The 27,927-nt window shown below is 40.0% G+C and overlaps 1 protein-coding gene across 1 annotated transcript in view; it reads left to right on the top strand.

The window, feature by feature from the left end:
- Window positions 1-11,591: 11,591 nt before the first annotated feature.
- The window catches only part of AP1G1 (adaptor related protein complex 1 subunit gamma 1), an 81,233-nt gene continuing 64,897 nt past the window's right edge, over window positions 11,592-27,927 (top strand). The window contains exon 1 of the mRNA XM_019935558.3: window positions 11,592-11,911. The gene's annotated coding sequence lies outside the window, so the exon portion shown is untranslated. The remainder of the gene's footprint in view (window positions 11,912-27,927) is intronic.

The raw sequence follows: 27,927 nt of genomic DNA, 5'->3' as shown, positions 1-27,927 counted from the left end.
AGGATAGGCTGTCTTATGAAACAAGCAGGGCCCCTCCTTGTTGTTGCTAAATTATACATCTTTTAAAAATTATACATCTTGGGACTTCCCTGGTGGTTAAGAATCTGCCTTCCAACGCAGGGGACGTGGGTTTGATCCCTGGTCAGGGAACTAAGATCCCACATGCCACGGGGCAACTAAGCCTGCGCGCCACGACTGCTGAGCCCGCGTGCTCTGGAGCCTGCGCCACAACTAGAGAGAAGCCCAGGTGCCACAACAAAAGACCCCGCATGCCACAACTAAGACCCGACACAGCCAAATAAATAATGAATAAAAAATAAAATAAAATAAAAACAAATTATACATCTTACATAACAGAGACTAGAAAAATGAAGTACTATGATTCAAAAGTGAAAGACCACTTAAACACTTTTTGTTTCTTATGCTCTTTATTTTGCAGCTAATGTGTAAATTGAACGTAAACGCTCTACCCCAGGTTCCAGTGGAACAGTACCTAACAGAAATGGCTAAGAACTATAATGGCCCATATAAATCCAAAGCAACCTTTATGGTCAGTACTTTCAAGAAGAGAGAATTGACTTAAAGCAGAGATTCTTACTGTGCACCAGAAGATTTTTTTTTAACTTAGGTATGTGGCTTCCACCGTAGCTCTGGCAGGACTGTAAACAGGTGACATCTGCACCTTTTCTCCACCCACATACTTTTTCTAGCAGAGCTGGACTTCTGTGGTCAGATAACCCTTTTAAGTTGTTAACGATAGAGTGGAAAACAAAGATGAAGTTACCTAGTGTTATACCTAGAAGCGTATAAAATGTTTTTAGTTCTTAAGATCTCAGCTTTATCCGAGGGTTATTTTGCATTTCAATAAAGAGCTCTTGGAATAAAGGCTACAAGATCCAAAGGCACAAGGCACCATCATTTAGCCTTGTTTCACAGTTTGAGTTCAGTAGTGAAACAACCCATATTCAGATCCTAGCTCCGCCATTTATTAACTGTGAGACTTCAGGCAAGTGGCCTACCCTCTCAAAGACTCAGTTCTCTGGACTGTAAGAAGGGGGATAATAACAGTTAAGAGTTATTTTAAAATCTCATAAATTTGTTGAGATGATTAAATGAGCTAATACGTACAAGGAATTTATATGCAGTACCTGGCACATAGCAAATATAATCAAGTTTTGCTTTTCATCCTCATCATTATCACAGAGGATGGATGAAGCTTCCAAAAGTGATCATGAATTGTTTTAGGGCAAGAGAAATTTCTCCCTAATGCCCTCAAATTGGCAGCAGGTACCATGTTGGATTGTGATTAAAGGGCACACCTGTCTTTTCTGATGCTTTACTCTTGATGGTTTCCTGAAAGGGACTCTTTTTTTCTTTTCCAAAGAGTATATGGTTTGTTGAAAAATGACATGTTGTAAAAAAAATTTAGACAATACAGAAAGGGACTAAGAAGAAGTAAAAGCCACATGAAATACCACCAGAGTTGTGCCTAAGAGCTCAGTCTCTGGACAACTTCTTCTTCCCTATTCTCTAGGTGATTTCATCCAACATTGTAGTTTTTAATCCCATCTTTGTGGTGAGGACTTCCACATGTTTATCACTAGCTAAGGCCTCTAGGTTGATATGAACTCCAGGCTGATGCATTCACCTGCCTTTTTTTTTCTTCGTCTTCTTTTTGGCCATGCAGCATGGCCCGCGGGATCTTAGTTCCCCAACCAGGGCTGGAACCCGCGCCCCCTGCATTGGAAGTGCGGGAGTCTTAACCACTGGAGTGCCAAGGAAGTCCCTCGCCTGCCTTCTTGATATCTTCACTAGGATGTTTCAGATGCATCTCAAACTTACCATGTCCAAAAGTGCTCTCACCCTTTCCAAGAACGTACTCATTCTATAGTTAGTGGTAATTCTATGCTAGGGGAAAATCTTGATATCTTCCCTTTTTCTCAACCCCTAGCCCAACCAATCTTCAACAAATCCTGGTTACTCTACGTTCCAGATTTCTGTCACTTCTCACCATCTCCACTGACAGTACCACGATCTAACCTGCAATAGTCTCTGGTCTGAATTGATTGCAGTACCCTCTTAACTGGTTTTTCTGCTTCTACCCCTTTTCCCCATTAACTGATGTTTAATGCAGCTGTCAGAGATCTGGTTAGTACCTAGGTCAGATCATGTAACTCCTCTGCTTTTAAAACCCTCCAATGGCTTTTTATTTCACTTAGGATAATAGGCAACAGCTTTCCTATGACTGAGGAGGCCACCCACACCTACTGTCACCTCTTCTCTCTCGCCTCAGTCCCTCTACTCTCCGCGTGTTTACTCTGCCTCAGCCACACTGGCCTCCTCGTGCTTCTTCAAACACACACCTGCTCCCTCCTCAGGACCTTTGTACTTTGGGACTCTGTGTTCTCTAGCTCTCCGCCTGGTCCCTCCCTCACTTTCTTCAGGTCTGTATTTGAGTGTTCTCTTCTCTGCAAAGCCCTTCCCAGCTACCTTCTCTTCCCTCTTCACTGTTTTATATTTTTTCTCTATCAATCTTATCTCTATCTAACACACTGTTATCGTTCACTTAGTGATCTTGTTTCTTATCTGTCTCTCCCCCTGCAATATCAGATCCACGAGGACAGGGACTTTTGTCTGGTTTGTTCACTGTGGCATTCCCAGCACTATGCCTAGTTTATATTACAAGGTCAATAGATTTTGTCAAATGAACGGATACATCCAGAGTTTACCACTGCTTAAAGTATGATAAACTTTCTTGTAGACATATCTATGCATATTGACATCTAGCTCTTTTTTTTGACATCTAGCTCTTAATCACTGGTGTACCACAGTGTCTGACCTCATAAGCACTCAAAACACAGCCATTGAAACAGAGAGAAAGAAGAAGTATGTGGGCCAGTAAGCCTGAAGTTTGCTGTAACTGTCATTGACTTACCCTGGACCCTAAACTTCATGAGGGCAGAAACCATGTGTCCTTGCTCGCTGTTTCTTCCCCCGGATTTCCAAGAGTGCTTGGAGTGTAGTAGGTATGCAGTGAACAAATGTGTAGTAAATTGAGAAGCCAATGTGATTCTTGCCTCAGGCTGAAGCCCCAGCAGGCCTGGTTAATTCACCGAGGATGTCAAGAAAAGTGCTCTTTGCAGAGGAGGTGGAACTGTAGCAGGAACGGGTGATCCATTTGGGGCATCGCCAGTATTAGCAGCAGGGCCCTCACCTGTGTCATCTCCAGCCCCTTATTTCTCACCCCTTTCTCCTGAAAGACAGGTCAGTATGGTTAAAGAAACTGAATCTGGAATGGGACTCCAAGCAGCGCTAGAACATATTTCTAAATGGGCTTTTGAATAGTAAAATGATCTTTGTGAAGTTTTTTTTAAAGCCAGGGAGCATATTTGCAATCGTTTAGCTGATGTTTGATGTGTTTTTATGATGAATTCATGAGAAAATAGGGCTTTAGTCTTATATCTACCTCTTGACAATACCACAGTATAGACTGCAAAGAACATTTTTAAGAGCTGGTCAATTTTGAAAGTCTTTAATGTGTAGTGATTTAGAGTAGATATATTTAATTACTATGTAGTGAAAACAATTTTCTCTTATGTTGAAAATAGTATAAAAATCTCATAACTTTGTGTACATAATTCTGGAGAAGTAAAAAAAAAAAAACCTAAAGAACCATATGCATTAATTATTTTTACTCTTTGTTCCTTCGGTATGAAGTAAAGAGAAATTGTTTTATTCTTTTCGCCTTCCTAAGTATTTCTGACCTCTTGAAGCTCTTTTTTTAAAAGATTTTATATTTCAGACATAATTTTTTTAAAATTTATTTTTGGCTGTGTTGGGTCTTCGTTGCTTTGCGCGGGCTTTCTCTAGTTCCAGCGAGCGGGGGCTACTCTTCGTTGTGGTGCGCGGGCTTCTCATTGCGGTGGCTTCTCTTGTTGCGGAGCATGGGCTCTAGGCGCTCGGGGTTCAGTATTTGTGGCACGTTGGGTCAGTAGTTGCGGTTCGCGGGCTCTAGAGCGCACACTCAGTAGTTGTGGCGCACGGACTTAGTTGCTCCGCTGCATGTGGGATCCTCCCGGACCAGGGCTCCAACCCATGTCCCCTGCATTGGCAAGGCGGATTCTTAACCACTGTGCCACCAGGGAAGTCCTCAGACATAATTTGACTCTGATTTTCCTTGCTGAAATTTTTGTCTGAACCACTTTGTGTATTGCTCAGCTTCTAGGTATTCAAGTCCTCTGCTTAAAAATAAAACAAAGAAAACTTTATTATGAAAAATTTAAACATATACAAAATTAGAGCGAATAATATAATGAACTTTCATGTACCCATCCCTCAGTTTCAACAGTTATCAATATTGTGCTGCTTTTATTTCATCTACCTATCTCTTCCTATTTTTCTTTTGATACAGAAGGAATTTAAAGTAAATCTTAAACATTATGCCTATAATTTCATCTGTAAATACTTCAGTATATGTGTGTAACACATACTCTTTACTTTCATAATATTAAACAGTGTCATTATGGTTCTGAGGAAGTCGATTTTGAAGCTCTTAACCAAGACTTGAAATGCTGATTAAACCACCTAATTCCTTAGTCCTGGATTGCCTATTTTTTTGGGGAATCAGGGCTCCTGGGCACAAATTTTAATATGGCCACCTGTGTGTGGGTCTGTAGTTTTCTCATTTACAATATCTTTCATCTCTTAAACTTTATCGTTCTCTGTCTGCCTCTCCTTGGGATAAGCCACCTCACCCTGGCACCTGGTCAAGTCCTAGATCATCCTCTGGCATGTGTGAATAGCTTGGCGGAGGAGTTTGGTGTTCTCTGAACTGGGTACCAGGAACTGGCTGCCCCAGTTACTGCGGATGTCCCAACACTTCTTGGACTTCCCAGGCTAATTTTTTTTTTTTTTTTTTTTTTTTTTTTTTTTTGGCGGTACACGGGCCTCTCACTATTGTGGCCTCTCCCTTTGCGGAGCACATGTTCCGGACGGCCCCAGCCGCTCCGCGGCATGTGGGATCTTCCCGGACCGGGGCACGAACCCGTGTCCCCTCTGTCAGCAGGCAGACTCTCAACCACTGCGCCACCAGGGAAGCCCCCAGGCTAATTTTAAAGCAACTTGTAGGACTGACTGATTTTAAAAGAACAAGGATGGGGCTATGCACTTAAAGGAAAAGTAAACCATTTTACCGTGAATCCTTCCAGGGAAATGACAGTGCCCATACTAAGGAAATAAAATAACTTGAGTAGGAAACAATGAGTCAGAAGCCCTGCTCTGTTTCTGGATGGTGCATCCTTCTCTGATGGCCTCAGTTGTTCTTTTTCTTCCAGTTTATTGAGATATAATTGACACACAGCACTGTAGAAGAATAAGGTATACAGCATAATGATTTGACTTATATACATCATGAAGTGATTATCACAAGTTTAGTGAACACCCATCATCTCAAATAGGTATAAAGTTAATTTTTTTTCTTGTGATGAGAACTCTTAGGATTTATTCTCTTAGCAACTTTCATTATCATGTTGTACATAACATCCCTAGTACTTATTTATCTTATAACTGGAAGTTTGTACCTTTCGACTGCCTTCATTCCCCCCTCCCCTAAGTCCCCCTCCTCAGTTTTGTCTTCCTAAACAGGAAACTGGCACCATTTCCTCAAGTTGGGGTTTGAGGTGGTTGCAGTCTCATATCTGGTAAGATTTTTCACTCCAAAGGTGCCAGCATAGTATAGAATCATTTACACACGAAGTACAGCTACTCTAGAAAAAACAAAATATTGTGACATAGGGACTTCCCTGGTGGTGCAGTGGTTAAGAATCCACTTGCTAATGCAGGGGACACGGGTTCGAGCCCTGGTCTGGGAAGATCCCACATGCTGTGGAGCAACTAAGCCCGTGAGCCACAACTACTGAGCCTGCACTCTAGAGCCCGTGAGCCACAACTACTGAGCCTGCGTGCCACAACTACTGAAGCCCGCACACCTAGAGTCCATTCTCCGCAACAAGAGAAGCCACCGCAATAGAGTACCCCCTGCTCGCCACAACTAGAGAAAGCCCGTGTGCAACAACGAAGACGCAACGCAGCCAAAAATCTAATTAATTAAAAAAATATTGTGACATAAAACATCTCAGGTGGCCTCTTTTTTTTTTTTAAACAGCAGGTTCTTATTAGTTATGGGTTTCCTCTTTTTAAAAAGTCCTTAAAAAGCTAAGAGGAAGCTTGTCAGAGCCTCATATCCTCTGGGCTTTGGTCTTTACTTTGAAGGAACATATAGCAGATTTCTAATGCTCTTGGTAGGAGGCCAAAGAGTGTATGGAGTTAGCTGTTGGAAAATTAATTTTTACATCATTTCTGGTTTTTGTTATAACTGTAGGATTGATTCCTAAAACCTTTTCTCAGGCCAGGATAAATTGTGCTTAGGGGCCACCCTTAAAAGAATTGTAAAAATGCTTTTTGTGCAAACATTACATAGAAAACAGAGGGACTAATTTTACTCTCTCAGGCTTATTTATAGATTCAGGTGACTCAAACGATAGCAAAACAGGCCAGTGGAACTGCCTCTTTGACTCACATCAGTGTATTTCCTCCAGGGTTGCATCCCCTCTTTCCTTTTCTTTCTAGGCTGAGGGCTCTGGCACGTGGAGAAGCAGGAAGAGTCCCTTGTGAAAGACGCTGACCACGTTTCTGTAGTGAGAGCTTTCCCCATGCGCTGCAAAGGTCATATGGCTTCAGCTGCTGATACCGAGTCACTTAAGAATCCTGCGGCATCTAGGCCCAAGAGAACAGGTCCTCTTCTAGTACCACAGATTCCAACTGACATGCCACGTCTTCCAAAAACCATCTTTCACTGCTCTGGTGCCCAGTGACCTCTCATATTTCTGATTTTGGGGAACTAGGACTTATCTGCTGAGTAATAATATCACTGATATTTTTCTGGATTAAAAAAAATCCAGTTTTCCTCAATGAGATTATAATTATCTGCAGGGTAGGGACTGTCTCTTTTGCATTGTCTATTACATATTCTGTGCACCCAGGGCAGTGTGGTGTAGTGGAAAGACTCAGGCAGCACATTCATTGAATGATTACTGTATGGACTAAAAGTTACTTTCAAAGTTGGACGATCTAGATTTGAATCTGATCTCTGCTGTTTGAAGCTGACAAATCATTTAATTTCCCTGACCTTCTGTTTCCTTGTATCTAAAATAGGGATGATAATATTTATCCTAAAAAGAGCTAATATTTATTGAGCCCTTACTTAGTGCCACCTGCTGTTTCTAAATACTCTACATGTATCAGCTCATTTCATGATCATATCAGCCTTAAGATGCTGATGATACTTTTTTTTTTGGCCATGCCACGTGGCATGTGGGACCTTAGTTCCCCAACCAGGGATCAACCCCATGCCCTCTGCAGTGAAAATGTGGAGTTCTAACCACTGGACCGTCAGGGAAGTCCCAAGATGCTGGTGCTACTATTAACTCCATTTTACAGACGGGTACACTGAGGTTCAGAAATGCTCAGAGATGTTAGGGAACTTGCTGAAGGCCACACAATGAAGAGAGGAAGAGCAAGTTTAAATCCAGGCAGTCTGGCACCAGAAAACAACACTTTTAACTACTATGCTATAGTGCCTGCATGGTTTACAAGCTCATGGTGGGTGAGGAGCAAATGAATCAATATATATGAAAATATTTTTGTAAATTGTAAGACAGAACACACTACTGCACCAGTAGTGGGCAATCAGTAAATGATTTGGTTGAATTATGAGGTGGCACAAAAAGTGTTTACACTTATATTCTCATGATGCCTGATACTTTTCAAAGTGCTTTCACACATTTGATCCCTCTGGATAATAAGCCACTTAGAATCCATTCTGGAATATAGCAAGTCGTAAATAAATATTGGACAGCCGAGGAAACAGGTTCAGAGATATTAAACACTTTGCTCAGGGCACAAATTCAGTTAAACCCAGCCAGGACTGACATCTGTGTGGTCTGACTCCTGGAGATGCCTCTTCAGTTTGTTTTTGGTTTTTGTTGTTATTATTTGTTAAATCGAAGCATACTAGTTATCAATAATAAACAAAACCATAAAAACAATGATCTTTTTTCCCCAACCATTATCTATTGCTGGAAATTTGTTGAATCCTTTCTGGTTGTTGCTGTTTTCAAAACAAAAGTCTGGGACTTTCCTGGTGGCACAGTGGTTAAGAATCGCCTGCCAATGCAGGGGACACGGGTTCAAGCCCTGGTCTGGGAAGATCCCACATGCTGCGGAGCAACTAAGCCCGTGTGCCACAGCTACTGAGCCTGTTCTCTAGAGCCCATGAGCCACAACTACTGAGCCTGTGTGCCACAACTACTGGGCCCGTGCCCCTGGAGCCCGCGCTCCACAACAGGAGAAGCCGCCACAATGAGAGGCCCGGGAACCGCAACAGGGAGTGGCCCCCACTTGCCGCAACTAGGGAAAGCCCACGTGCAACAACAAAGACCCAACACAGCCAAAAATAAATAAAGTAAAATAAATTAAAACAAATAAAAACAAATATCTCCTCTAGTATTTGGATCCATAAAACTACATTATCTTATAAGGACTTTTTCCCCCCCAAAATGTGAAAGTCTTTTTTTCCAAATAAAAATACAGTATACTTATTGCAAAAAACAAAACGTAATAAAGAAAATAAAAGTCCTCTATAATCCCACCATCCAAAGATAATCACTTTTACATTTTAGTTTTATCCTTCAACATTTTTTCTGTGTATATATACACTTTTTACAAGCTCATTTTATTTTATTTTATTTTTTGCGGTACGCGGGCCTCTCACTGTTGCGGCCTCTCCCGTTGCGGAGCACAGGCTCCGGACGCGCAGGCTCAGCGGCCATGGCTCACGGGCCCAGCCGCTCCGCGGCATGTGGGATCTTCCCAGACCGGGGCACGAACCCGTGTCGCCTGCATCGGTAGGCGGATTCTCAACCACTGCGCCACCAGGGAAGCCCTATAATACTATTTTTTAAAAATTTATTTTAGTGGGGACACAGGTTCGTGCCCCGGTCTGGGAAGATCCCACATGCCACGGAGCGGCTAGACCCGTGAGCCACAATTACTGAGCCTGCGCGTCTGGAGCCTGTGCTCCACACGAGAGGCCGCGATAGTGAGAGGTCCGCGCACCGCGATGAAGAGTGGGCCCCACTTGCTGCAACTAGAGAAAGCCCTCTCACAGAAACGAAGACCCAACACAGCCATAAATAAATTAAAATTTTAAAATATTATTTTATTTATTTCTGGCTGCGTTGGGTCTTTGTTGCTGCGCGCAGGCTTTGTCTAGTTGTGGCGAGCGGGAGCGACTCCTCATTGCAGTGCGTGGGCTTCTCATTGTGGTGGCTTCTCTTGTTGTGGAGCACGGGCTTTAGGCATGTGGGCTTCAGTAGTTGTGGTCCTGGGCTCTAGAGCGCAGGCTCAGTAGTTGTGGTGCATGGGCTTAGTTGCTCGGCAGCATGTGGGATCTTCCCGGACCAGGGCTTGAACCCGTGTCCCCTGCATTGGCCGGCAGATTCTTAACCACTGCGCCACCAGGGAAGCCCTATAATACTATTTTGTAATATGTTTTTAAAAATCTGCCATACCCTGCTAGTAAAGATAGAGGTGTAGCTTCATTTTTATTGGCAGCATAGTATTCTACTTTATTGATGTGCTGTAATTTATTTATCTGAAATTTGAGGTTATGTTTGAGTAGATGGGCAGTAAGTTTTCCCAAACTTTAATAGCCAGCCACAGAAACCAAAGATCCCAGGATAATGATGATTATGCTATATATTGGGTCAATTGCTTTTAATTTTCAGTTGCATTACGAGAGGAGCTTAGTAATTATAAAGATAAATATAAGTAAAAAAATACATGAAGAGGATTTACATTTTATAATGTCTGTCATTTTCTCTTTAATGTTCTGCCACTTGGCATGGTAGAATCCAAGCTCCTTCCTGTTTCTTAAGAAGATAGTTTAACTTTTCTTTTGTGGTTTGCAATGGTAAACACTTAAATTCGACTTCTAAGCAAATTTTTGTGACTTGCAAACAGAATGCTGTAGGTAACTGCTTTGGAACCTGCAAACTCCTTACTTTTACGGGAGCCCCATAATGTACTTTAGCATGTATAGCTATACCTCAGTGAAATCTGCGTTATGGCATTATTATGGTGTTCTAGTTTTACACTTTACTTGCCCTGTGATCAACAGCTGTACTATACAGTAGTGCATGGAGGGGATATGAAGTGACTGAATTCCATAAGCATTCTGCTCCCCAAATCATTTGCTCTCGGTTGATACCGCTCAGTGTGGGGGAGGGTGAGTGGGTACCTACAATTTCCTTACTCCTAAGGTGGTACCACATAGATGAACCCTAGTGGGGGAGGAGAGAGGGAGGGTCGTTTAGCAAGTTACAGCTTCTCTGAGCCTCAGTCTCCTTATTTGTAAAACTAAGTTACTTATGCTTGTCTAGTCTGACTCAGGAGGTTGTCGCGAGGGTCAAATTAGATTACATATACGAAGATGCTTTTATAAACAATGTGATATCAATATTTGATAATGAAAAATGATAATTACTATTATTACGCCCTTGGCCTCCTTTCTTTACGGCCACTTGGCATGCCCCAGTAGTTCAAGAACGAAATCGTACAGGCGGGCCTACTAAATTCAATTTTTGTAAACTGTTTTGAAATCCCCTGCATGAAACCCGCAAAGTAAAAAAGTACAACCTCCTGCTGATGACAGGTCCTAAACTCAAGATTTGTGGTTAGTTCAGTTCTCTTTGTCATCTAGCTAGGTGCTCTGCTTTATTCACTTTCAGGGATACTTTATTGCCATTTCATCTGAAGGAATGGTAGGTCACCTTTCATTTAAACGGGCCAAGATATCTTGGCTCTCTTTACATAAACATGGAAAATATTCGTGTCAGGTGTTAGTGATTATTTATCAAGCCAGGACCTGTATGGTTGGACTGTTTTGGCTCAGGTCATTAGTGCATGGAATCAGTCAGAAAGCCCATTATGGAATGGTTTCAGCTATCACTAGTCCAAATCCTCTCTTTTTACATTTGAGGAAATTGAAGCCCAGAGAGTTTAAATATCTTGTTCAATGCACAGGTTGAAAGGTGATACTGGGCTTGGAATCTATTCTTCTGTGTCATCCTTTTTATTTTTATAAAATACATTGCAAAGATGCCATAAAAACCTCAGAATCCAAGACCACTTGGAGCATGTTCCTGAAGTTAACCTAAAGAGAAAGCTAAGGTCTCAAACGTGATGGGTGAGAATTTGGGGTTCTGGTGGATTAGGACCGGCACAGCCTGGTTCAGTGTTCTCCGCCCCCATCTGCCTCGCCTCCCCACGTCCTTCGCTACCTTGCTAGCCCCACCCTCTTCAGGTGGCCCCGCCACTTCCTGGTAGCCCCCCCACTTCCACCAATGCGGAACCAATGTCCGTGGGCTCTGGGGTCGACCGGATCTTTCTCGCTCAGACTCTTCGCAGCGGTGACTCGGCAGCGGCGTCTCGCGTCATCAGTGACAGCCCCGATTCTTGCTACGCTTTGCGTCGCTCTGCCAGGAGCAGTCACCTCCTCCTTGGCAAATAGTCCTCGGTGGGGTCCGAGTTCTTGGATAATAGGAGAGGGGAGGCACGAGAAGTTGCGGTCAGGGGACACGGGATCGACAAGCAGAGGGAGATAGGGACCGAAGTTTCTGCGATAGTGTGCAAAGTTAGTTAAAAACTCCTTCCGACCTACGGATCCCTCCGCCTGCAGTAGCGGTGGTGAGGCCGAGGGAGCCGCCATTTTGGATGTTAGGTTCCTGCTGCCCCTGCTGCCACTGCTGCCGCCGCCCCCGGAGCTGCAGGTTTCGTTCGAGGTTTCGGGCCGGTGAGTGTCACTCGCGGCGCAAAGAGCATATTGCCTTTTTTACCCCGCGCCTGCCGGGAGCGCTCGGCCAGAAGCTTCCTGTCAATCCCAGGTGTCCGGTCCCAGACCGTGGGGGGTGAAGAGAGGACAGAAGCTGGGCCAGGAGGGGCCCGGAGCTCAGGGGTTGTTACGACTTCTTGAGCGCCGACCCCGAAGCGTCGGACCGGGAGGGTCCGCGCGCGGCTGCGTTCCTTGCTGTGGCGTTGCCCGGCCGGTGCGGGCCTCCTTGGACCCATTGATTTTCTCAGTCTGCGCTCCTCCTTTTGGGGCTCATTCAGAGAGCCTAGGGTTTGCGGGGCGGGTCTCACCCCCGCGTGTATTCTCTATGCCACGTATCAGCGTTCTTGTATCTCGTACCTGGGTCAGGTCTTTCGTGGAACTCTCTTCAGCACTTCCAAATGCTCAGTTGAACGTCGTCTGCACCTGCATTGCCGTTCTTTTCAAACTGGACATTGGCCTCGCTTCTCTCTAGCCTTCCGACCAACTTCTTTCCCAATTTTCCGGGCTTTTTTCTCTCTCCTCTATTTTCTTAAACTCACCTGCGAATACACTGCTTACTCTTCTCTCAAACTCCTGATCCTGCAGGCGTCGATAACTAATAATTCTCCCGATCTTCTTGACCGAGTCGGGACGTTGGTTGTGTTTCCTTGTTAGGTATAGGAGATTCGTCGAACCACTCGCTCAGAGTGTACTTCAACAGTAAATGTTTATAAAGTTCATTAAAGGGCTTTGAGGGGGAAGGTGGTAGGCAGAGGCTGTCAAATGTTTTCTCATTTGTGGATTCCCTTTTCTATGCTGAACACTTAGCTTTTGGGTACTTTTTGACACTTAGTATTTTTCTTGATGTATATCCCTGACCATGGAAATCTGCCTGTGAAAAAGAATTTTTTTTTTTTTTGAAAAAGAATCTTAATCTGACATTGGTAGAAAGGAAAGTAACTTTTTTGGCTACTGTAGGGATTAGTTAACAGAAGAGAGGAGTGAATGAAAATTTCGTAGTGATTTTAACTTTCAAGTGGTTTGTGCAGTAGTGTTCTTCGTTGACTAACTCCAAAAAGATTCTTGGATTGACTTCGAGTATTGGATTTTTCTGGAGATAGTTGGATTTTAAATCCTCACTTTTACTGTTCTCCATAGTGCTTGTCAGACTGTATACCCCTTAACTTTTGTTTTAAAAATATAGACTCTCCAGGTACCCATAATTTCACCAATTTTATTCTACTCTTAACATATGTTTTGCAGTATAGCATGCTTGAATAAAAAGCATTTCACTGCAATTCACTGATTATTTCTTACATTTCAAGTTAGGTGTGATTTAGTCACCTCTATTTCACCTCAGCCTGCGTTTTAACATCTGCAAAAGAGAAATAACTTATTTGAGATTGTAGCCTAGTGACTGCTGAAACTTAAATTTATAACTTGAACTGGATCAAATCTTTTAATACTTCTAATCCATGTATAAGTGCGTTGTTCTTATCAGGTTATTATCAGGTAGATAAATTCGTGTACTAGTCTTATGATGTCTTAGTAGAAAAGTGAATGTTTTCATTGTAAATAGTGTTCTTGTTATTTGTTTTAAGGAGACTTTTCAAAAATATATTTACTATTTGTGTATTTACTCTGAAGCTATGGAGTTTTCTCTTTTGGTTTGAAGAACTGTCAAACAGAACATATATGGAATCCTCACTCATTTACTAAGTATCCCCTTGTAGTTGTTACTGAAATGTTCCATTTCTGAGATACACTTTTATATATATTTTTTATTTTATTTATTTTTTAAATAAATTTATTTATTTATCTTTGGCTGCATTGAGTCTTCGTTGCTGCGCACAGGCTTTCTCTAGTTGCAGTGAGCAGGGGCTACTCTTGGTTGCGGTGTGCGGGCTTCTCATTGGGGTGGCTCGTCTTTGTTAAGGAGCACGGGCTCTAGGTGTGTGGGCTTCAGTAGTTGTGCACACGGCCCCAGTAGTTGTGGCTCGCGGGCTCTAGAGCGCAGGCTCAGTAGTTGTGGTGCATGGGCTTAGTTGCTCCACGGCATGTGGGGTCTTCCCAGACCAGAGCTCGAACCAGTGCCTTGGCAGGCGGATTCTTAACCACTGCGCCACCAGGGAAGTCTCTGAGATACACTTTTAAAACAAGGTATTGGAAGACCTATCAGATAGGTGTTATTTACTCAGTTCCTTTCATGGTATTATGTACTGGTATTTAAATGTCATTCATTCTTAGGTAGTTTGCGTTCAATTGGAGAAAGCATCCTTTGCCTTGCAAATGATAAGTAAAGTGTTTATTTTAGTGCACATTTAAAAATTTTTATTATTATTTATTTTATTTATTTATTTTTGGCTGCGTTGGGTCCTTGTTGCTGTGTGTGGGCTTTCTCTAGTTGTGGTGAGCAGGGGCTACTCTTCGTTGCGGTGCGCAGGCTTCTCATTGTGGTGGCTTCTCTTGTTGCAGAGCATGGGCTTCAGGCGCCCGGGCTTCAGGAGTTGTGGCCCGCGGGCTCTTGAGTGCAGGCTTAGTTGCTTAGTGCAGGCTTAGTTGCTCTGCGGCATATGGGATCTTCCTGGACCAGGGCTCGAACCCGTGTACCCTGCATTGGCCGGCAGATTCTTAACCACTGCACCACCAGGGAAGCACCTATTTTAGTGCACCTTTGATTGATCAGCACATACTTGAATGTCTGCTTTGTCTAAGGGGTTCTTGGGGTTATACTTGAAATAAACATTGTTTAGGAAACCTCAGTTTATTTTCTTTTGGAGCAGTTGCTTGTTCTTTGATCTGTTTCACTGACAGCAGTTCTAGATTTGAAGATGAATTTTAGAATGAAACTATAAAGTACAAAAATTGTCAGCAATGCCTTGGTGATATTTCATCTCACTATTTTTAAAGTAGTCTTGAAATCAGTCGTGTACAAAAACAAAAACTCAAGTTTTTATGTGATTTGTAACAACTCTATGCAAATTGAAAAAGTTGAATGAGTATTTTCCAAAAGATTATTTTTTAATTAAAAAAATTGAATTGGGAAAATACATACCAAAACAGATTTTCAAAATGCTTAATCCCCTTATTTGCATTTGCTGAGAATTTAAAAATTTTGTGTATACAGCAGGATTTGATATCAAAACTTTAAAACTCTTATTTAGATTTAGCTTCAGAAAATCTAAAACTATTCCTTTCTTCAAACTGCAGCAACCTGTTTATCTGTTTTAGGTGCTTATCATTCAGTCTTCCTTTATGAATCGTTCTCAGTTGATTTTGGCGTTCTTTCATCCCTTTGTTACTTACATTCAGTTTCTTTCATGCAGGATGGTATTAAAGTAGCAGTTTTAAAATTAAGGGAACATATAGATTTATCTAAGTTCTTATGTTTCTTGGTTTATAGGTTTTGAGAATCATCTTTGTTAAAAAGTATTAGGATTTTTCCATTTGCTTTTTAAAAAAATTTATTTATTTATTTTTGGCTGCATTAGGTTTTCATTGCTGCATGTGGGCTTTCTTTAGTTGCATCGAGCGGGGGCTATTCTTCATTGCGGTGTGTGCGCTTCTCATTGTGGTGGCTTCTCTTATTGCGGAGCATGGGCTCTAGGTGCGTGGGCTTCAGTAGTCGTTGCACGTGGGCTCAGTAGTTGTGGTTCACGGGCTCTAGAGCACAGGCTCTTTAGTTGTGGCACATGGGCTTAGTTGCTCCGTGGCATGTGGGATCTTCCCGGACCAGGGCTCGAACCCGTGTTTCTTGCATTGGCAGACGGATTCTTAACCACTGCGCCACCAGGGAAGCCCTCCATTTGCTTTTTGTATAGAAAATTTTGTATCAGTAAAGGCGTCATTTCTGCCTTCAAAGTACATGTAAGGTTTTTCTTCACTGAAGGAGTAACATAAAACGCTTAATTTGCCATGAGTTCTGCTTACTGGAACAATCTCTTGTCAAAGTTTGAAGAGTCCAAAAGTGGAAGAAAAAAACCCCCACACTTGCCAAACTTGTTGAGTCAGTATTAACTAACACTTTTGTACAAAAACGGGCAAGGGTTAGGATAATATGATTAAAACGAGAAATGCTTTTTTCACTAGGTACTTGGAAATTTTGCCTTTTTTGGGGGGGCCTTGTTTTGGCCTACTCAGACCATTGGAGAGAGAAAATTAATGAGTTATAAGTATTACCAGTGAAAAACAGTCTTAGAAGGAAAAAAAATTGTTTTTTCTTTTTTTAAAGATGGAGAAAACATATGTGACCTTTGCACTTTATTAATAATTAAAGACATCTTAAAGGCAAGTAGTTTTTACCCTCCTTTCTCTGTTGTTACAGTGCAGCAGTCACAGTGTAACCTGATATGCAGTTGCTTTGCTCACTCCAGTTTGCATGTTATAGCTGATTGTGTTGGGCTGAGCATCCTAGGCTTTGCAGCTTATCTGGCTTTGAGGTTAATGTTATGGATTCTTGGGAAGAGCAAATATGAGAAAGACATGAACTTAGATCTTTGGAACTGTAAAATATTTGCACTCCCCTCCTTATAAGCCTTTGGGTTAAAATTAAGACTGTCAGAGCATAGATGATGTACACTACTTGGTTATAAGATGTAACTTTTGTAAATGATCACACAGTTGAACAACTCAAATTAAAAGAAGTTCCATCAGTGTTTTTGCAGCTCAGTTTAGTAGCTACTTACTAAACCTCACTCTTGGGAAATTGTTCAGTTTCAAGCTGAAGAAAAGGAAGGGAAGTTAATTTTTTAAATTCCTTTTTAAAGTCTGCACGAAAGATTCCCTTCCCACTTTTTGAAATTTTTCATAACATGATACTTTTAAAATATGGTGAAAATACTGGTTTGAAATAAATGGGGAAACTAACTGAAAAAATAGGTACACTGTGTAGAGTTAATTGAATCTTTGTAGATATTAGGGTTTTTTGGGTATGATTACCGAAGAAAAACTGTTGTAAGAAGAAGCAGTCTTGGGCTTTCTCTGGCGGTCCAGTGGTTAAGACTGCTTCCATTGCAGGGGGTGTGGGTTCGATCCCTGGTCAGGGAACTAAGATCCTGCATGCCACTCTGTGTGGCCAAAAATTTAAAAAACAGTCAACCAAACAAAAAAGAAAGAGTCTCTTTTTCTTTTTCAAAAATATTTACTTATTTATTTATTTGGCTGCATCGGGTCTTAGTTGCGGCATGAGGCGCTCTGTTGCAGCACGTGGGATCCATCTCCCTGACCAGGGGTCGAACCCTGGCCCCATGCATTGGGAGCATGGAGTCCCAGCCACCGGACCACCAGGGAAGTCCCTGAGCCTCTTTTTCTGATAGTACTCAATAAATATATTTGATTTTTTAAAATGTGTATTTCTCTCTGTCAGTGAAGACATGACCTCTGTATTTTCTTTAGAAACTTTACATGATGAAAGCTTAATAGATGGTGTTGATTATTTAAGAAAGTAGAATGAGGAAGTTGCTTACAATTTGACTTTACTAGCACTTGGTTATATTATTCTATTTACACACACTGAACTTTTTGCTGTTCCTTGAATACTCCATGTTCTTTCATTCATTGTACCTGTTCTGCTTTTACCTGGAATGCTTTTCTTTCTCCTTCCATCTGGTGAACCTATTCTTCCTTCCTCTCTACACCAGGCAAAGGAGTATAGTACTTTTTTTTTTTTTTTTTAGTATTTGTTGAATTGTTTGCTTTTCCTGAGCTTCAGAGGACAAGAACTATCTAATTGATGGCATCCCTAGTACATAGCACAGTGCCTGGCACTTAGTAGCTACTCTGCAGAATAGATGATGTGAATGAAAATAATATGGAAACATGTTCAGGTCCTCAGATATATGGTAATTGGTCAAGCCAAAAGCAGTCAGGGTCCTAAGTGAGCTATGGAAGTTTACTACAGGTCATTTACTTGTGACCGATAGAGTTGATGTTAGTGAAGTTTATTTTCAGGTTTAAAACATATACAAAACCTTATCTCGTGTCTTTGAAAATATTATTTAGATGTTTAATTCTAAAATTGATATTATCCTTTCCTCTTTGCAATTTGTTCAGACTCTTTCTTATGCAAAAGCTTCAAGTGACAGCAAAGAAATCTACTCTTCCTGCCATCTTTTTTCCTTCTTTTGAATACCTATTATGTAATTCATTATACTGAAGAAACTAATAGTAAGTTGAGAACTTCAGTCTTTTCCCCCAAAATGGAAATATGTTGATAGTTCAGTGATTTGTTACTGACTCTCCCTTTGTGTTTTTTATTTTTTAACATCTTTATTGGAGTGTAATTGCTTTACAATATTGTGTTAGTTTCTGCTGTATAACAAAGTGAATTTATTTTAATATTTATTCGGTTGCACTGGGTCTTAGTTGTGGCATGTGGGCTCCTTAGTTGTGGCATGTGAACTCTTAGTTGCGGCATGCACGTGGGATATAGTTCCCTGATCAGGGCTTGAACCCAGGCTCCCTGCATTGGGAGCAAGGAGTCTTAACCACTGCGCCACCAGGAAAGTCCCTCTCCCCTTGTGTTTGAATAATCTACTTTAATAATGCTGAGGATTTTTAAAAGTCTTTAATTCATTTAATTTACAACATCATAGAGGTCCATTGTAATAAATGAAAAAAATCTAAAGACATACTTCTAAAAAAGCTGTTCATTTCCCTAATCCCTTTGTTATTACTGCCCAGCCATTTTACCAGGTTATGGGTATACTTCAACATTTCTCTCCATGCTTTGTTAAGTACTATATATACAACATAAATGTGCATATATAAGGATTCTTTGTTTTTACAAAAGGTAGAGCATACCTTTTTTTTTTTGATCATACTTTTTATGTTACTCTGTAACAAGGTTTTCTTAACACATCATAGTCAGTAAATATAATTCTATCTTGTTTTTTTAAATATCCCTATTATGTCTCATCGTATGGATGTACTCTACGTAACTTATTCAGTTATTTTCTTGTAGGCGTTTGGGCTGTTTCTAGATTTTGCCACTACAAACAGCGCTACAGTAAACATCCTTGTACATGTCACCTTATTTGCTGATGCTATTATTTCTACAGGCTAGAATCTCCAAGGTGGGATTTCTGAGTTAAAGGAATTATATTTTATTTATTTTTTTAAGGAATTATATTTTAAATGTTATTATTGCCAGATTACTCTCTAAATAGGTTGTCATAATTTCCGTCTCCACTAGCAGTGGGTTCTCCATAATATCACATCATTAGACGTAATTACTTAATTTAATTTTTGCTGCTCTGCTAGTTGGTAAATGGTTTCTCAGTTTCGTCTTAATTTTATTTCCTTGACTATTGCTGGAGCTAGCCTCTTTTGATATGATTTTTGGCCTTTTGGATTTCCTTTACTGAGAATTGTCTATGTCCTTGGTTCATTTTTCTTTCAAGTTATTTTTCTCCTTATCTTGTAGGAACATCTTATGGTACATTAATTCTTTGTTGTATAACACATGCGTTTATTAATCTGGAGTTAATTTTTATATAGTGTGAAGGGGTCTTATGGTTTTCCTTTGTATGAAGAGCCAACTATGTCTAGACTAAATAAACCATCCTTTTCTCAATGAATTAAATGCCACCTTATCATATGTAAAGTTCCCATATATGTTTGCTCTATTTCTGGATGTTCTGTTTTATTCTTCCTGTACCATTATTTTACTGTTGTGAATATCATAACTTTATAGAAACTTACACTCTGTTAAGAATAGCTCCTGTCACTGTACTTTTCCATTTTCTTGACTGTTCTTAAACATTTATTCTTATATCTGTATGGGTTGAAAATAATTCTGTTGAGTTCAGAAAACCTCAGAAAAGCCCAGTGTTTTTTTATTTTTAATTAATTTTTAAAAATTTATTTTATTTTTGGCTGTGTTAGGTCTTCATTGCTGTGCGTGGGCTTTGTTTAGTTGCAGCGAGTGGGGGCTCCTCTGCAGTGCGCGGGCTTCTCATTGTGGTGGCTTCTATTGTTGAGAGGCATGGGCTCTATGTGCGCGGGCTTCAGTAGTTGTGGCATGTGGACTCAGTAGTTGTGGCACGTGGGCTCTAGAGCACAGGCTCAGTAGTTGTGGCAGACGGGCTTAATTGCAGCATGTGGGATCTTTCTGGACTAGGGCTGGAACCCGCGTCCTCTGCATTGGCAGATAGATTCTCAACCACTGTGCCACCAGGGAAGCCCAAGCCCAGTGTTTGGAATTGCACTGTATTCATATATTAATTTTGGGAGGCCTGACATTTTTTTTTCTGACATTTTTTAATGAGGATAACTTTTCCTTATTATGATGTTTCCATTTATTGAGGTCTTATTTTAGTTTTAGGTTCTTCAGTAGAGGTTTCATAGATTTAATACCTGTCTTCATCTAGTTCATGTACCTTTCTTGCTAAATTTATTCCTAGATATTTTATAGTTTTCGGCACTGTTGTAAGTGGGACTTTCCCCCCCTCTATTTGTAACTAATGTCAAATATAGGTTTCATTTCTTACAGACCAGAGCCCCTCATCCCCACCCCCTTCTTGCTATCCCAAATTAACAGAACTTGGATTCATGAAGAATGTGCTAGGGAGAATTTGTTATCTCAGTTTTAAATCATTTTCTCATAACTTTCTAATGTCACCGTGTAGAAAAATGCCCATAGATAACTGTGACTCTGTCCTTTTAGGATGAATACCATCTTATTATTTTGAAAGTTTGCAGTTTTGCTTTATTTATCCATTCTTGTAGTTTTTGTTAATTTGTTTGACTCTTCAAAGCAAGAATTCTCAAATTATGTATGTTCATTATATGAAAGATATCAAAATATACAGAGGTTAAAAATGCATCTGTATTCACACTAGGCACAGATATTTCCCTTAAAATTTATCTTATCCTTTGGAGCGTATCTTTAAGAAAATTAAGATTTTATTTGGAGAATTTTGTGACAGTTTTTGATAATTGAGGACTCTAGGATATCTTTGCTAAAATCAGGGTTAGGAGAGTGAAAAATTGCTTTTTATTTTACTTGTGTCAAATTTGATGTTGATCATGTTCATCTATCATTGTTTATTGGGCCTTTTTTAAAAATGAATTTATTTATTTATTTTTGGCTGCATTGGGTCTTTGTTGCTGCACGCGGGCTTTCCTCTAGTTGCGGTGACCGGGGGCTACTCTTTGTAGTGCCCGGGCTTCTCATTGCGGTGGCTTCTCGTTGCAGAGCATGGGCTCTAGGCCCACGGGCTTCAGGAGTTGTGGCTCATGGGTTCTACAGCGCAGGCTCAGTAGTCGTGGCACATGGGCTTAGTTGATCCACGGCATGTGGGATCTTCCCAGACTAGGGTTCGAACCCATGTTTCCTGCATTGGCAGGCGGATTCTTAACCACTGTGCCACCAGGGAAGCCCTATTCGGCCTTTATTGCTTTTCATGTGAATTAATGTGATCGAATCGTTCAGTAGACATTTGCATTTACATCCATCCATTTTTAAAATCTCAGTTTTGGTTATGGATAATTAAGCATAAAAGAAGATTCCTGTAACACTGTGGCATTTTAGGGAGAATTGAGCTTAAGATCTCTCAGAGGGATGCCGACTGGCTGCCTAGAGAGGGTGTGATGGTATCTTAATGTGGTCACTCGTTTCACAGCCTTAGCCTTGAAGATCCAGAAATTCCATTTCAGTATTTCACCTTGGAATGATTCATCTTGATTGAACTCACTGATGTGGAAGTTAAAATAACACTGTTGTAATTCATAAGGGGTTATGCTTTTCTACTGAATTACCTGTGTCTACTTTCCAGGGCATTCTTCTGTTCCTTGTATGGAGGTGTTTGGGAGGCAAGGTACTTAAGAAGGTGATTAATAATCAGAAAGCTGCATTGTGAGCCTGAAACCAGAGCATATAAAGTTGGCTGGTCTTGAGTGTTTCATCATTCTAGGCCACTGTGAAACTTGATGAAAGAACTATCCCTGTCCCACAATGGTGTTTGCCTCTCCAGAGACCAAAATACTTATCCCCAGATTTAATCTCTTTTATTCAAACAATGATGTACTAACACTGGTCTCTCCTTTTTCTTCACTCTGTAGAACATTCCCTTCTATGAACACATTCTTCATACAGGAGAAATAGATGTGCACTGCCTCCCCCTCCCCGCCCACTTTCCCCAAAAGAAAGAAAACCATAAAAACACAGTGAGAAAGCTAAGTCATATTAATGACAGGTGGTGTCTGTAAGATATATTGGAAAGTAAAATTCTGATTGAAGCATAATACTGTTGATCAATTTGGTTTAAGTTTCTTACTATTAAGCATTCTTACTATTTTGGTCATAGTATTTTGCAAGTTTTAAGTGCACTAAAGCAATTCAAATATACATACAAGATAAAAATCTGAAATAGAGGTTCTGTGGGGAGCATAATTGGAAATTATAGGCCATATGGAGAGTATGAGAGAGAAAGCAGAGTAACTTCTTTTGGAGGGTTTTGCCCAGTGTTAACTTAGGTCCCTTGAGTATTTTCAGCCATACTTAGAAATCTGTGACTGGATTGTTAAACAGTAATGAGTGGTAAAGTTAACTGAGATCTAATTTCTGATTGTTTAGCAAGAAAGACTTCAAGTATAGTGAGTGGATAGAAAAGGAGATAATTTTAATATTGAAAATCGCTTTTAATTTAGGATTTCTTTTTAGATTTAGAGCTCAAATCTAAGCTTTAAGTTTAGAGGAAGAAGGACCAAATAGCAAGCAGGAGCCCCAGCCTCTTGGTTATATGCTTTTTAAATAATAAATAAATAAAATAAGTACATTTTTTTTTATGGCTGCATTGGGTCTTTGTTGCTGCACACAGGCTTTCTCTAGTTGCGGCGAGTGGAGGCTACTCTTCATTGCAGTGCGTGGGGTTCTCATTGCCGGGGCTCTCTTATTGTGGAGCACAGGCTCTAGGTGCCCAGGCTTGAGTAGTTGTGGCATGCGGGCTCAGTAGTTGTGGCGCACGGGCTTAGTTGGTCTGCTGCATGTGGGATCTTCCCGGACCAGGGCTCGAACCCATGTCCCCTGCATTGGCAGGCGGATTCTTAACCACTGTGCCACCAGGGAAGTCCTGGTTATATGTTTTTGACTGTTGGCTGTCAGCTCAGAGCTCACAGCCCGGGAGTGAGGTCAGAAGTAGGAAGAAAGTTAACTGAGCAGGGTAGAATAGAGGACTGGGTTGAGTCCTTTCCCATAGGTGTTAGCAGCCAGTGCACTTTATTTTGTATGCTTTGGAAAGGACAAGTGTATTTTCTTTAGATAAGACTTCTATCTAGCCTTTAGAATTCAATAAATACAGTATTTAGTGAGTTCCTACTCTTTTAGGCAAGAGGAATACAAGGATGAATAAACCAAATAAGGATCAGGCTTCAGGGAACTTATATTTGAGTGGGAAAAATAGGTATTTCAAAGGAAAAAAAGAGGAGATTATGGCTTGGAGGTGGTATTGATGTATGAGGAAAATCTTTATCCCACAAAGGGATTTGCAGAGATTTTGGAAAATAACCATTTTCTCCATTTGGGGGATAAAATTTAGGAGAATTGGAACATATGCAGTCATTTTTTTTTTTCTGGTCTCTTATACTGTTTAAAATTTTTCTTTCCTATATGAAGCATTTATAATTTTGATTACTTTGGGTATGTAAAGTAATCTAATTTAGTTTAAGCTCCAGAACCTAATTTTGTTTAACCATTTTGGATAGAAATTTTTCCAAAATGAATTTCACACTTCCTTTTTTCTCTATATTTTTCATCATTATTTATCATAACCATTAATTAAATAGAATATATTTAACCACAGTCCTTGTACCTTAACAAGTCAGACTTTTAATTTTTCTGTGTTTCCTTTCTGTCCTTGTCCTAGTGTTTTACTTTTTATTATTAGTTTTATAAAAGATGACAAAGAGGGACATTTTATTTTGAAAAAGTGTACAAGCATGTACATATAAAATATATAGACATTTAATCATTGGCTGAAACCACTGAAATACTAAATGTAGGTGGTTAGATGTAAAAGGAGAAGTTGACAGGCACATACTCATGGTAATAGACTTAAATATATCTTTCTCAGCCTTTGATGGGTCAGGTAGTTAAATTAATAAGAGCAGACAGTATCTGAACTACATAATTTTTAGAAATTGGTTATTCAGTGGATACTCTTTATTTTCATGTAATTGTTACCTTTATTTTTTTAAACAGCTTTATTGAGGTATAATAGACAAAATTGCACATATTTAATGTATAATTTGATGAGTTAGGATATAGTTTTATATTCAGTTTTTTCTACCTTCTGCTTTAAATGTTGATCTTTGTGAACCATTCCTTGATGAACCAGGGTCTTATTATAAAAATGGATTATGGTACTGTTTGTAATTTGTTAATACCCTTAGGACTATAGGGAGACTTGAAGACTTTTTGCTAGCACACTTAAGTATCATCAGACTACTATGCTCTGTGTATGTGTGTGTGTGTGTGTGTGTGTGTGTGTGTGTGTAAGATAAATACTTTAATTGAGGATATTTTTTAAAAAGCTGTAAATTAAGGTAATTATTGTGGAAGTCAAAGGCAGAGGTTTTTTTTTTTTTTTTGCGGTACGCGGGCCTCTCACTGATGTGGCCTCTCCCGTTGCGGAGCGCTCCGGACGCGCAGGCCTAGCGGCCATGGCTCACGGGCCTATCCGCTCCGCGGCGTGTGGGATCTTCCCGGACTGGGGCACGAACCCGTGTCCCCTGCATCGGCAGGTGGACTCTGAACCACTGCACCACCAGGGAAGCCCCAAAGGCAGAGATTTACCAGTGATTTGATCTTTTCCTTTTTGATTAATCATTTAACTTTTTTTAATAGTATAGAAGTCAAGTAAGGGCACAAACTTTATTTTTTAAATTGTAGTAAGAATACAATAAGAGCTATCCTCTTGACAAATTTTCAGTTGCACAATATAATATTGTATAGGCACAGTGTTGTTATAGCAGATCTCTAGAATTTATTAGTGTTGCTACTATGCTTTTGAATGCTTTTTTCTGTTATATGTAAGTTTTATTTGTTTGTTTTACTACCGTTTTTGTTTTTTCCCTTGCTGTTAGGTGACACTTTAACTACCATCAGTGTCCTTTCCCAAAACAGCTTCTTTCTCCTGGCCCCCACCCTCTTCAGTTGCTCTAGTTTTCTAATTTGTTCTATTCTGGAAAAGGCTGAATAAGAACCTGCAAATAGAGTAAAGTAGATATTCTGTGTAGGTGTGTGTTGATGTGATGCTCTCTATTGGCTGCACGAGATTATGAAAATGTGTTTTGGATTCTCAGCTATGTTCCATATAGCTGAGTCATTACTATATACATTATATTCTTACAAATTTTTTAAAAAAGCATAGAGTTTATTGTTTTTTATGATAGGTGTTTAAGCTGTTGTATTTTAAGGAATCTCGTGGTTTTTGAGTATTTTGAAAAGCAAGTAAAAACTTTCAAAAAATAAGGAAATCCTCAACACTGTAATAAAAGTATGTTACATAGTCTGCAACATTCATTACATAGATTAGATGTATTTGAACCTAATTTTTAGAAATGTTTCAGATATAAAGCATATGGAAAATAATAAACCTTCACTTACCTACTACCTAGTCTAAGAAATAAAACATCACTAGTATAGCTGAAGTTTCCTGTGTATCACTGCCCCTGATCATATTCCCCTCCCTCCCAGATGTGCCGCTGTGTTGGATTTGACCGTTATCTTTTACATTCATGTTCTTTCTTATTCTCTTACTGCATTTTTAAAATTGAACTATAGTTGATTTACAGTGTTTCAGGTATACAGCAAAGTGATTCAGTTATACATATACTCTTAATGCATTTTTGTAGTATCTCTAAAGAATAGGCACTTTCATGTGTTTTAAACCTTTGTAAGTATTGATACTGTGTATCTTTCTTCAACTTATTTTTGCTCAATTATTTTATGCAAGAATAATTTGTTCATATAGCCAACATTATGGCCAACATTTGTTTAGTGATTACTGGGTGCCAGGCACTTTGCTAAGAATTTTACATGTATTCTGATTTAATTCTTGTAACAATCCATTGAGGTAGGTACTTCACACACACTCCCACCCCCCATTTTGCAGATGAGGACACAACTCTGAGAGGTTAAGCCATTTACACAAGGACACACAGCTAATAAGTGGTGGAGCTGGGGTTCAAACCTAGGTAATTTTACTCCAGGGTCATCATGCTGATCCAGAAATCACTAAATTTCACAAAAGAAAAAATTTCTAATTATATTGAGTTAGTTTGGCCATGACTAAATTTGGCTTATCATAAATACAATTTTCTGTTCTGTCATTGACTAGCAATTTCTGCTTTTTATTGTGTGGCTGCAATTTAAAAATCTGTTTTCCTCAGTAGACTGAGATCTTAAGGACAGAGACTGTGTCCTTGCCAGTCCCCAGCACCTATTGCAATGCCTGGCATAGAGAATGCTCAGCAAATATTTGTTGAATGAGTGATTGGCACTTACTGGTATAACGTGTTTCCCTTACGTGTTACTTAGGTCATCTCTGGGGTAGTGTGACTAATTGAATTGAACAAGGAGGAAAACGAAGAGGTGCACGAAGCTAACTTCTGATTCCAAAGTTTTTACATTCTCCCTTTCCATTTTGAAATGGATTTAAATAATGCTAATGTTGATGTCATTTATGATGTTGTATTCTCTGTTTTATAACTGTAGTCTAATGGGCCCTGAACTGTTAAACTTCTTTTTTTCATTTTCATTTTCTGATTAAAGACCTTGATCCTGCTGCTTTCTGAATTCAAGATTCTCAAACTTAATGGCTGTATTTCAGTTAAGTATAGTATATGATATTTTGTTCCTATTGAAGTTTGGTTTAGTTTATTTTTTCCTTGTACAGAGATGCTTGTACAGATGCTTTGACTGTACAAACAGTCAAATAAAGGGAGTACCTTTGATTTATAAATAATGATACTTTTAAAATTGACAAACTGAGAATAGGATGATATGTAATGTGATCATCAAATATTTGTTCTCATAGATTTTTTTTTTTGAAAGAGTTGTGAACTTTCTCCAACAGCTCTTTTTTTTTTTTTTAATTTATTTTTGGCTGCATTGGGTCTTCATTGCTGCATGCACGCTTTCTCTAGTTGTGGTGAATGGGGTTACTGTTCTTTGCGGTGTGTGGGCTTCTCATTGTGGTGGCTTCTCTTGTTGCGGAGCATGGGCTCTAGGCAGCTTCAGTAGTTGCAGCATGTGGGCTCAATAGTTGTAGCTCGTGAGCTCTAGAGCACAGGCTCAGTAGTTGTGGCACGCGGGCTTAGTTGCTCTGCAGCATGTGGGATCTTCCTGGACCAGGGCTCTGACCCATGTCCCCTGCGTTGGCAGGCAGATTCTTAACCACTGCACCGCCAGGGAAGTCCCCCACAGATTTTTAAAGCTGATTCGATACCCTTATTTTTTAGTTGATGGAACAGAGACTTGGAGAAGTCTGGAGGTTTTGCCTTAGGTAGCTTGGCCGACAATGGTGGTTGATTATTAGGATCTTTCTTTTATTGTTTTGGTGCTAACATTTCTTTTAAATATGTTCTTTGTAGAAACAGTGTCTGAGGGATATTCAACATGTTAAGAGTATGTATTTGAAAGATTTAAGAACTTTGTCATTCAAAATCTTCATTCAGAATATAAAACCATAATCTCTAAGGTTTATTAATGTAAGAAGACTTGGGGAGGAGGCCAGAGGAGAGGCTACCTTACTAGGCCTAATTCTGTAGCCCAGTAATTTTTCCTTCCATTTGTTAATTCTTTGACTTTAATTGCTACTACTTCCAATGCATAGTTCCTGTGGTGTGCCTCCCTCCTTTCAGTGATTTGGCCAAAACATAGACACAAGCTTTTTTTTTTTAAATTTTATTTATTTATTTTTGGCTCTGTTGGGTCTTCGTTTCTGTGCGTGGGCTTTCTCTAGTTGCAGCAAGTGGGGGCCACTCTTAATAGTGGT

The sequence above is a fragment of the Tursiops truncatus genome, chromosome 19, assembly GCF_011762595.2.
Source record: "Tursiops truncatus isolate mTurTru1 chromosome 19, mTurTru1.mat.Y, whole genome shotgun sequence".
NCBI lineage: Eukaryota > Metazoa > Chordata > Mammalia > Artiodactyla > Delphinidae > Tursiops > Tursiops truncatus.
This window is presented reverse-complemented; position numbering and strand designations above follow the sequence as displayed.